This window comes from Phocoena sinus, chromosome 5 (assembly GCF_008692025.1).
Source record: "Phocoena sinus isolate mPhoSin1 chromosome 5, mPhoSin1.pri, whole genome shotgun sequence".
Lineage (NCBI taxonomy): Eukaryota > Metazoa > Chordata > Mammalia > Artiodactyla > Phocoenidae > Phocoena > Phocoena sinus.
In genome coordinates, this window is record NC_045767.1 from 43,306,093 (window position 1) to 43,316,340 (window position 10,248).

Sequence of the window (10,248 nt, forward strand, 5' to 3'; positions counted from 1 at the left end):
ACCTCACCCTGAACGTCTCTCTTACTTTGCTCTACTGCCCCAGTGTCTCACTTTCTAGCCGTGAATGTCCAAACTCCCCACTTCTTCCAAGCCCAGCTGTCACTGTTTTCTCTCACACCTGGATCTTTACCATTTCCTCCCAACTGTCCCTTGGTACTTATTGATACTTCATGTGGTGTTACTCAGTGAGGTTGACTGATTAATGGCCCCTCAAAGGTGTCCATGACCTAATCCCCCACTAACTGGGAATATGTTACCTGGTAAAAAGAGACTCTGAAGATGTGACTAAATTAAGGAGTTTGAGATGGGAAGATTATCCTGGGTTTTCTGAGTAGCCTAAATGTAATCATAAGGGTCCTTACAAATGGAAGAAAGGCAGGAAAGGAAGAGAGTGAGGTAATGTAAGGACTGAAGCTATCGCTGCTGACACTGTAGATGGAGAACAGGGACCATAATCCAAGGAATCAGGACAGCTTTTAGAAGGTAGAAAAGGCAAGGTAATAGGTTCTCTCTAGAACCTCCAGAATAGAATGCACAGATGAAGGAAATGAGGCCAAAGATCATGTGGGCAATAAAGGATAAAGGCAGCTCTTCCTAGTACCAAAGCCTGAGTTCTTTCTATTAAACCTTACTTATATGGTAGGCTTGTCAGAAAATAAGTCTATTGTCTTAGAGAAGTAGAAGTACTTAGGTCTTCTGAAGACCCTTCATTAAGCACAGATGCCTCTCCTTATTGAACTTATTCTACTATCTCTAAGTTTTTGCATATCTGCCTCCCAGCTCTGGGTGTATTTCTGCATCTTCAGGGTTTAGCACAGTAATCGGCAATACTCAGTAAAAGCTGACTGAAGAAGTGAAGAATAATAATAGCCAGTGGTTATTGCAAATTCACTATGTGCCAGGCACTATTCACTTCATCTCTTCTGGCCTCAGTCTCTTGCTTTATAAAATGAATGGATGGATGAACAGTTAGGTAGGTGGGATGGATGGATGGATGGATGGATGGATGGATGGGCGGGCTGACAGATGAAGAGATATTTGGATGGCTGGTAGGATGCTCAGATAGGGGAAAAATATCTTAATATCTAGAAAAGTTTTTACCAAAGTATTGAATATGTTTTCAATTCCTCCTCTTTTGTGTAATTAATTGTGAGCACAATCAACAGAGTACAGAGCTGGAAATGTTCTCTAGATGTTCTTGATGCAACCATTCTGGGTATTAATGAGCTATTGCCCAGAAAGTGCTTTAAAAATACAATTAAGGGGAAGTTTCATGAAGAAATAGCAAGTGAATTGCTGGACTCTATCACAGTATATACATGCCTCCTTTTTAGAGCTTTTAAAAGTTCTTTTTCTTTTAAGTTCAATTTTGTGGCTTTTTTTTTTTTTTTTTTTTTTTTTTTTTTTTTTTTTTTTTGCGGTACGCGGGCCTCTCACTGTCGTGGCCTCTCCCGTTGCGGAGCACAGGCTCCGGACGCGCAGGCCCAGCGGCCATGGCTCACGGGCCCAGCCGCTCCGCGGCATGTGGGATCTTCCCGGACCGGGGCATGAACCCGCGTCCCCTGCATCGGCAGGCGGACTCCCAACCACTGCGCCACCAGGGAAGCCCTGTGGCTATTTTTAAAGTTGATTGTTTTGATAATTTTCTCACAATAGCTCTAAGCAAGTAGATGACAAGGATAATATTTTATTCAGCTCTCTATTTCTACTATGAAGCATAGAATCTGAAATGTATTGTTTGTCAATAAATAACAAATAAATGAATAAATGAAAGAACTTGATTACTCTCACTACACATTTGAATACTGAGAGCTTATAAACTTGTCATTCTTCCAATGAATGCTAATTTTAAAAATCCTGCTGTCCCCAAGGCCCTGTCCTGCTCACACTGATGGATGCACATGATACTTTAGAGGCTAACATAACTTCACATTGGCTACATGTGGAGAAACTGAGAAATCAGGTCACTGATTGAATAGGTCCATTCACACAGCAAACGTCTATTGACCACCAGCAACATGCCAGTGAGTGGTGGCGACTTTGTGAAGAACCTGGTACTTTATGCAGAGACCACACGTAGTCATTAGTGGGCTCAGTGTTGAAATCAGAGCTGAGCTGCAGAAAGAAAAGGGAGAGAAACTACTGTTATCAAATTGAAAAGTAGCTAAATATTTTCTCCCATAAATGCTGAGCCATGTGTGTCTCTGTCATCTCTATCAAGTTCTTTTTGATTTTCTAAATCTCAAAAATAAGAACTTTGCTGTATCACTGCATGGTAGTGGAGAACATGAAATCTGAGGTCAACAGGACCTGATTCTGAGTCCTGGCTGTGCCTCTGATTAAGAGTATGATCTTGGCAAGTAAGAATCTCTCTCGGCCTCAGTGTCCACATCTGCAAAATGGGAGAAATAACGGTACTGCTTGCACGGAATTACAGTGAAAATTCAACGAAGTAATACATGTAAAAGGCTTAGGTCTGTGCATGGCACACAGTAACCACTCAACAAATACCTGCCAACTGGGGCACTGTAGACATAGGGTGGAAGGGGCCAGCCAGCTATTGGGCACTGAACATATGACAAGTCCTCTACTGGGTGCTTATGCATGCATTTATTCAGTGAGCTTTATTAAGCCTCTACTAGGTACCAAGAACTGTTCTAAGGACTGAGGTCACAGCAGTGAAGAAAACAGAGCAGGAGAAAACGTCCTTATCTTCAGGGAGCTCCTATTCTAGTGACACTGCTTAATCCTCATAATGTGCCTCAATTTCCTCATCTGTGAAATAATAATAAGAGCTGAACTTTCCTCATGGTGTAGTAAGGGAAATTTGCTTATTAAATATGAAGTGCTCCAAACTGCATCTGGCACAGAGTAGGGACTACATAAGGACTTGCCGTCTAAATAATATCTGTTGCTGTTGTTATTATTATCATCATCATCATCATCTACCTTTGTACCTCTGGCATCAGCTACAGGAATTTTTATCTATTTTTTACAAAGAGGTTGAGTAGTTTTATTAAAATGACACAATTAGTAAAAGGCAGAGCCAGAAGTTGAGCAAAACCTGTCTCCAAAATTGATATTCTTACACGCTACAAACATTCCCAGCTCCCTCTCCACCTGCCCTTGAGAAAAACTTATTTTACACCCACTGACGAGTATAAACAATTATATCATATACTTCCTTTCCCAGAGTCATTTAAGTTCTTAACAAACGGGTTTTTCTGATTATTTTCAGTGATGAATGATAGAATTAGCAGCGCCTTTGGAATTTTTACTTCCAGGTTGACCTCATTAGCCTTGTTTATAGACCAGGCAGGGCAGACAATGTTAGATCCTGTAAAACAAGAAAAGAAGGTCTGTTGGATGGGGCAGCTTGCTTTGATTACCCATTTTGGACCACGGAAGCCTATACAGTAGTGATTTTATTAAGTGTTTTAATATGAACCAGTGAGACAGCTTTGGAGTTCCAAAATGCAGACAGGGATTTTTGTGTGTGTGTGTGTGTGTGAAAAGTGACTTTTAAAAGTCTGAAAACTTGTTGTTCTTTCTTCCTTCCAGTAATGAATAGTATAGACCTTTTCTCTAAAGACAATTTGTAATCCCCTTTAATCTACAGATTAACACCTTGTTGGAAATGACATTCTTTCTCCAATAAAAGGGACAAATAAGACAAAGATCAATATTGTGTGTGGTGATGCTTCTCAAAGAGCAAAGTTCAAAGTTAAAGCCGAAAACTTCATGGGGGGAAATATGGAAAGTATATGAGAGGAAAGTTGCAAGATGAAGGGGGAAAAATGGATTAATAAAATCTATGCCAGGGCAGGAAATCAACCTAGACATATTTTATTTAAACCTTTGAGTTTCTGTTTGGGTTGATTTCCAATGGCTTTGAACTTTTTCAAAAACATCTAAAGATATTTCTTCCGGAAGGAGGATGCTTGGTGTGAATACAGGAACTCAGTGAGATCCATTAATTATCTCAGCTCCTGAAGTCCTTGTTAAAGTGCCGAGATTCTTCTGGTGAATGAGACTCTCTTGCTGCTTACGTTGTACCTGAGGAGCTTATTAAAACTATCAGTTCCCTGACCATATATGAATTGTACTGAATTAAAAGCCCAGATGCAGGGGTGGGAGTGGGTGAGGAGCTCGTATTTTCAACAAGACCATGCATGACTCTGAAGCAGGCAAGGACACTCTATTTCCATCTTTCCTCACTGGTCTAGTGGTCCATTTTGTGGATGAGAAAGCTGAGAACCAGAAAGGGCAAGTAACTCACACTGAATTTTTTTTTACTATGGTAAAATATACATAAAATTTACCATTTAACCACGTGTAAGTGTGCAGTTTAATGGCATTAAGTACATTCACTCTGTTGTGCAACCATCACCACCATCAAATCTCCAGGAATTTTTTCATCATCACCAACTGAAACTCCATCACCATTCAATGATAACTCCCTGTTCCCCACTCCCTCAGCCCCTAGCAACCACACTTTCTTCTTTCTGTCTCTGTGAATTTGACTACTTTTAAGTACCACATATAAATGGAATCATACGGTATGTAACCTTTTCTGTCTGGCTTCTTTCATTTAGCATAATATCTTCAAGATTCATCCATGCTGTAGCATGGATGCAAATTTTATTCACTTTTAAAGCTGAATAGTATTCCGCTGCATGCATGTATATATCACATTTTGTTTATCTAGTCATCCATTGATGGATATTGAATTTCGATTCTTGACCCTCTTGGACCAAGGACAGGACATTTCACTTAGATACCTTTATTCTCTCATCCCCTTCATAGGGTTACCAAATTTAACAAATAAAAATACAGAGTGCCCAGTTGAATTTCAGGTAATATATATATATATATATATATATATATATATATATGTACATTTTGAGTATAAGTATGCCCTATACACTATTTGAGACACAGTTATACTGAAGATTATTTATTGTTTACCTGAAATTCAAATTTAACTGTGTTTCTTGTATTTTATCTGGCAGCCCTATGGTCCACAGAGAGTAAAACCATAAGGAAGGAGATTCCTGTCTACTTGGAACCTTGAGTTGCCAGAGTTCTTGTTTTTGAAGCTTATCTTAATCAAGATTAATGTAAAGCAAGCAAAAGCACAGTATAAGCAAGCAACCTTTGTACACATCTTCTCAGGTTCCAAAGCTTTGTCTGATACGTTGCACCCTCTCCTTAATCCTGCAACCACCATCTCCATTTTCTACCTAAGGAAACTGGGGAGTTCCTAAACTCAAACAGGTGGTAAAAATCAGAGGTTTGGCTCAAATCCAAGACTCCCAGATCTCAAATCCAGTTCACTTGAAATTTTATTTTTCACTTTAAGCATAGAAATACGATAGGCTTTGGAAGAACAAGTACACTCATTCAATGATGGAGGGGATGCAAAGTGCTACTGCTCCAAGAGAGGGAAATGTGGTAATACCTAACAAAATAAACGAAACATAAAACATAAGCCCATCAACCCAGTAATCCCACATTTAGGAATTTACCCCAAACATACACTTTCAACAATATGCAGATACATGTGCATGTGAGTATTCATTGCTTTATTTATAATTAAAAATATTAGAAACTACTTAAATGTCCAAATATAGGATATTGGTTGAATAAACTATAATACATAGATACAATGGAGTACTATGCATCTGGAAAAATAGAATGAGGAAGCACTCTAACAACTGATATAGAGTGATTTCCAGGAAATAATGCTAAATGATGAAAGCAACATGCAAAAAATATATCCTTTGTGTAAAAGAGAAGAGGAATTAAGAAACATATACCTGCTTAACTTTACAAAAGGAAACCCAGGAAGGATAAAGCAGAAAGTACTGATGTTGGTGGAGGTAGTACAGGGTGGAGGAAATACAGGAGTGGGTGACATTTCTCTGAGTAAACCTTCTACATAGATTTGACTTTCAGAAGAAAGTTTATTTTCTACATATTTTAAAAATAATCTTAAATCAACAAGGATGGAAAGGAGGAAAGAAAACCTAAAGCAGAAAATAAACTAAAATAAATAAACCCAAATGTATTTTAAATGAATACTGATGAGGTTCAATAGGTGGATAACTAATTTGAGTAGCTACGACACAGTGTGTCACTGTGTACTCTTAGTCTTAAATGGGGTTGAGGACTGGGGAACAACTGAATTCCTCTTAGTAGATTTGTTTTGCTTAGTGGTGTGGGTAAAGCAATTTTAAACCTACTTTAGATGTATAATAAGATTGAGCAAATGACTAATATGTCATTGAGGTTGCTGGTATCCAGGCTTCTCACTAAGAAAGAAGGGAAATTTAAATATGGAACACGGATTGGTTGAAGAAGATATGGTATACATATACAATGGAGCATTACTCAGCCATAAAAATGAATGAAATCTTACCATTTACAGCAACAAGGATGGACCTAGAGAATATCGTATACTAAGTGAAATGTCACACAGAGAAAGACAAACAGTATATGGTATCACTTACATGAGGAATATAAAAAATAATACAAATGAATTTATATATAAAACAGAAATAGACTCACAGGCATAGAAAACAAACTTATGATGACCAAAGGGGAGAGGAAGAGGGGAGTGACAAATTAGGAATACGGGATTAACAGATATAAACTACCATACATAAAATAGATAAGCAACAAGGAATTACTGTAAAGCACAGGGAATTATACCCAATATCTGGTAATAAACTATAATGGAATATAATCTGAAAAAAAGAAAAAAAAAAAACCCTGAATCACTATGCTGTACATCGGAAACTAGTACAATATTGTAAATCAACTATATTTCAATTTTTAAAAATTAAATAAATTTTAAAAAATGGAATGGGAAAAAACAAGAACAACCACCCAGACTGGAGTTGGAGGTTTCAGGCAGTGCACACACATGATTCCCAAAATGTACATGTATGTGTGTATGCATGTGACTGTGCACTTGTGTGTATGTATGTGTGTCAGTGGCATGCCAGACACAGCCATACTGGCTCATGAGATCTCATTTTTAAATTTCCAGACACTCTGTGAGCCCATTGTTAACATAGCTGTTATTAAAATTAAATTATATAAACTTATAGCTAAATAAATAATAGTAAAAATAAAGGTAACAAATATAAAAAACTCATAATACCTTCAATATTTTACTACATTTATTATTATCTATGCTCTTGATGTTACTTGCATTTATTGTACCTGTTCCCAACTCCACATTCAGTGGTGACATCACATTGGTAGCTTAAAATTGGCTGCAGTGGGAGTAATTATACCATTGAAATCAGTAATTACTACAAAGCAAAGTCTTGTTTGCTTGTTTGTGGTTGTTACAGGTACCAGGATACATTGAGTGTGTGTATATGTAAGTATGCAGACATATTTCCAGCTCTTATTATTGCAACTTTAAAAATGCACATCTAAGAACTGGTGAAATACTACTGTCTTTGTTCACTTGGCCTCTGTGGTCTGCCCCAATCCTTTGGGACATACATTCTGGAAGAGCAGAACTTTGTTTATTTTGTGAATTCCTTTAATTAAAGCCTAGGACACAGCCTGCCATGCAGTGGGTGGTTGATAACTGTTTGCCAAATGAGTGAAAAGACAAATAAGTGACTAATATTTCTCATTTAAAAGTTCAAAGGGGTCCCTGATTCATCACAGTTATATCGAGATAAGCCTACCAAAGAATCCCAAGCTCCTAGTCAAATTTGAGTTTAAGAGACCGCTCTCTCCAGCAGTGTAAATAGAATGTCACATGAATTCATGGGCTTCCACACACAGACTGGTGTCTCCTAACCTCCCTCTCCACCAGTGCCGCTGGGAAGACGGGCCTGCTGTGATCACTGCCAAATCCCCAGCTCCATGTTGTAGTCCCTTGACTAATGACAATGGGGTTTCTTCCGGCACTTCTTCTCAAAGAATGAACTTGAGCTTTTCCCCTTTTAGATCAGCACGGTATTCCCCGCATCAGCATTTACAGGCACAGCCATTGTCCCTTAATTAACATCTATGTGACTTCAGATAAATCAAGGGAAGTTATTCATGGAAAACAAAAAGTTGAAAACCCAAGTATTCAAATCCAGTGAACAATACTTTTGAAATCAAAGATTATTCATTGAAAACCAAAATTGGCAAAAGGATAAGTCACCTTGGAGAGCCAGCCAGGTCAGGTAGCACAGGAGGCCCACCTTATGATGTTATGGTCCACGGTCTGCTTAAGTTAGGAATTCAGAGTTCAGACTTCTTTAGACACAGGCTCCACTGCAAACCTGTACTGTGAATCGCTAGCAATTCATGTGGGCTCCCTCCCTGTTTGAAGATAGTTCTGACCTCTGATTTTTTCCTGCTGCTTCCTTTGCAAATCCTTCAAAATATCGTATCTTCCACTGGGATCCTGGGGACCTCATCCATTGCTTAGATCCTGAACTTCTTCCCATTTGAGAGGGGCCTCAGACACTATGTTTCCCTCGATGTCATAGGCTTGTCTCCCTTTCCCACTTGGAGGGGAGAGCTGGTCTCCAGCTGGTGGTTTTCCAGTTTCCCCAGGGAATGTGAACCTGAGCTCTTGCCTTATGACCAGGAAGGATAGAACTGTTTGGTCCTAGAGATGGAGATAGGAACACCATGTCCTCAATAACGTGACCTGTAGACGTCATGTTTGGTTGGATTCCCCAGTTCTCCAGAGTAGCCTTGACTCTCTACTATCTTGTACACAGCCAGCTCATTCACTTATCTTCTGGCCCCCAAAAGCATTAGAGTTTGAGCCTCTCTGGGATGTATAAAATTAAATGTGCCTCACCACCAAGAGAATTAATTTCTTTCCAAAACTTCTTGTCTGGTCCACATTAAAAAAATTTATAATCCTGCTCCCCATGTAACTGACCTCATTTTTTGAGCACTAATAACCTTAGCCATATTATGCATTTGTTGGTCCCTATCCTTCCTGCCAACTCCACCCCCTCCTTCCTGCCCTGAGTCACATTACAATGGTTCCAACATTGAAGGGCCCCATGCCCCAAGAGTTTCTCTCTAATCATTAGGCTTCTACACTCACCATAGGAGGGAAGATCAAAGAAGAGTTTCTGATGCCAGTGATTTTTGCAACCTGCTGGATTGCACAGATAGGATAGCAAGATGGCTATTGCAGAGATAAAGGGACTGTCCTAAAACCAGACAGACCCAGGTTCTGCATTTGACTTGCTGAGAAGACTTGCACAGAGAAACCCCCAAGTCTTAGAGCCTCCATGGTTTCATATCTAAATGGAGATAGCAATGCACTACTTATAAAAGTGAGACAACATAAAGAAATGAAAGTCACTTCTTATGGTGCAAAACCATACAGATACAGAAAACTGCTACTATTTTTCAATCCATGCACTTCCAGTTTCTCCTACATGAAGTGATCCTTCTATCCACATCCAGAACCACCAACCTACTCTTGACTTCTTCAGTGTGCAAATGCTGCTGACAGGTCTGTTAGAAGGCAGATGTGGATAATCAGAGACACGACTTCAAAGGGGAAACACCAGCACCATCATCATTATGGTCCTGGTATGATTTCAGGAGAAGTGCTTCCTTCCTGCCCATCTACCCTCAGCAATTGCTTTCGGGTTCCCTTCACAGAATGATTATAACTTGATCCCCAATTTGGCTGCTCATGTCAATGATAATCATCTCCATTGTCTGTAATATATTGAAACCTGCTGAATCTCTACCACCACCCACCCTTGGAATAGGAAAAAGAACTAAGAACATGGTCAACAGATGTGACCAAATAAGGGGGATGAAATATGGGAATCCATAAGAAACTCTTCCTTTGTACATTCCTCCATCTACTGCAACATGGAGAGATACATAATAATAATAAACATTTATTAATGCCTCCAATATGCCACTATTTCTCTTAACTCCTGTGGATTCTCTAGAGAAACAGAACTCAAAGAGACAGATAGATAGTTAGATAGCTAGATAGATGATAGATAGATAGATATAGATGGATAGATATAGATAGACAGGTAGATATAGAGAGATCTAGTACATATATATACATATATATATATTTTTAAAGGAATTGGCTCATGTGATTGGGGGCTGCTAAATCCAAAATCTGTAGGGCAAACTGACAAGCTGAAAATTCCATCAGGATTTCTATGTTACGCTCTTGAGACAGAATTCCTTCCTCTCTAGTATACCGGCTTTTACTCTCAAGGCTTTCCT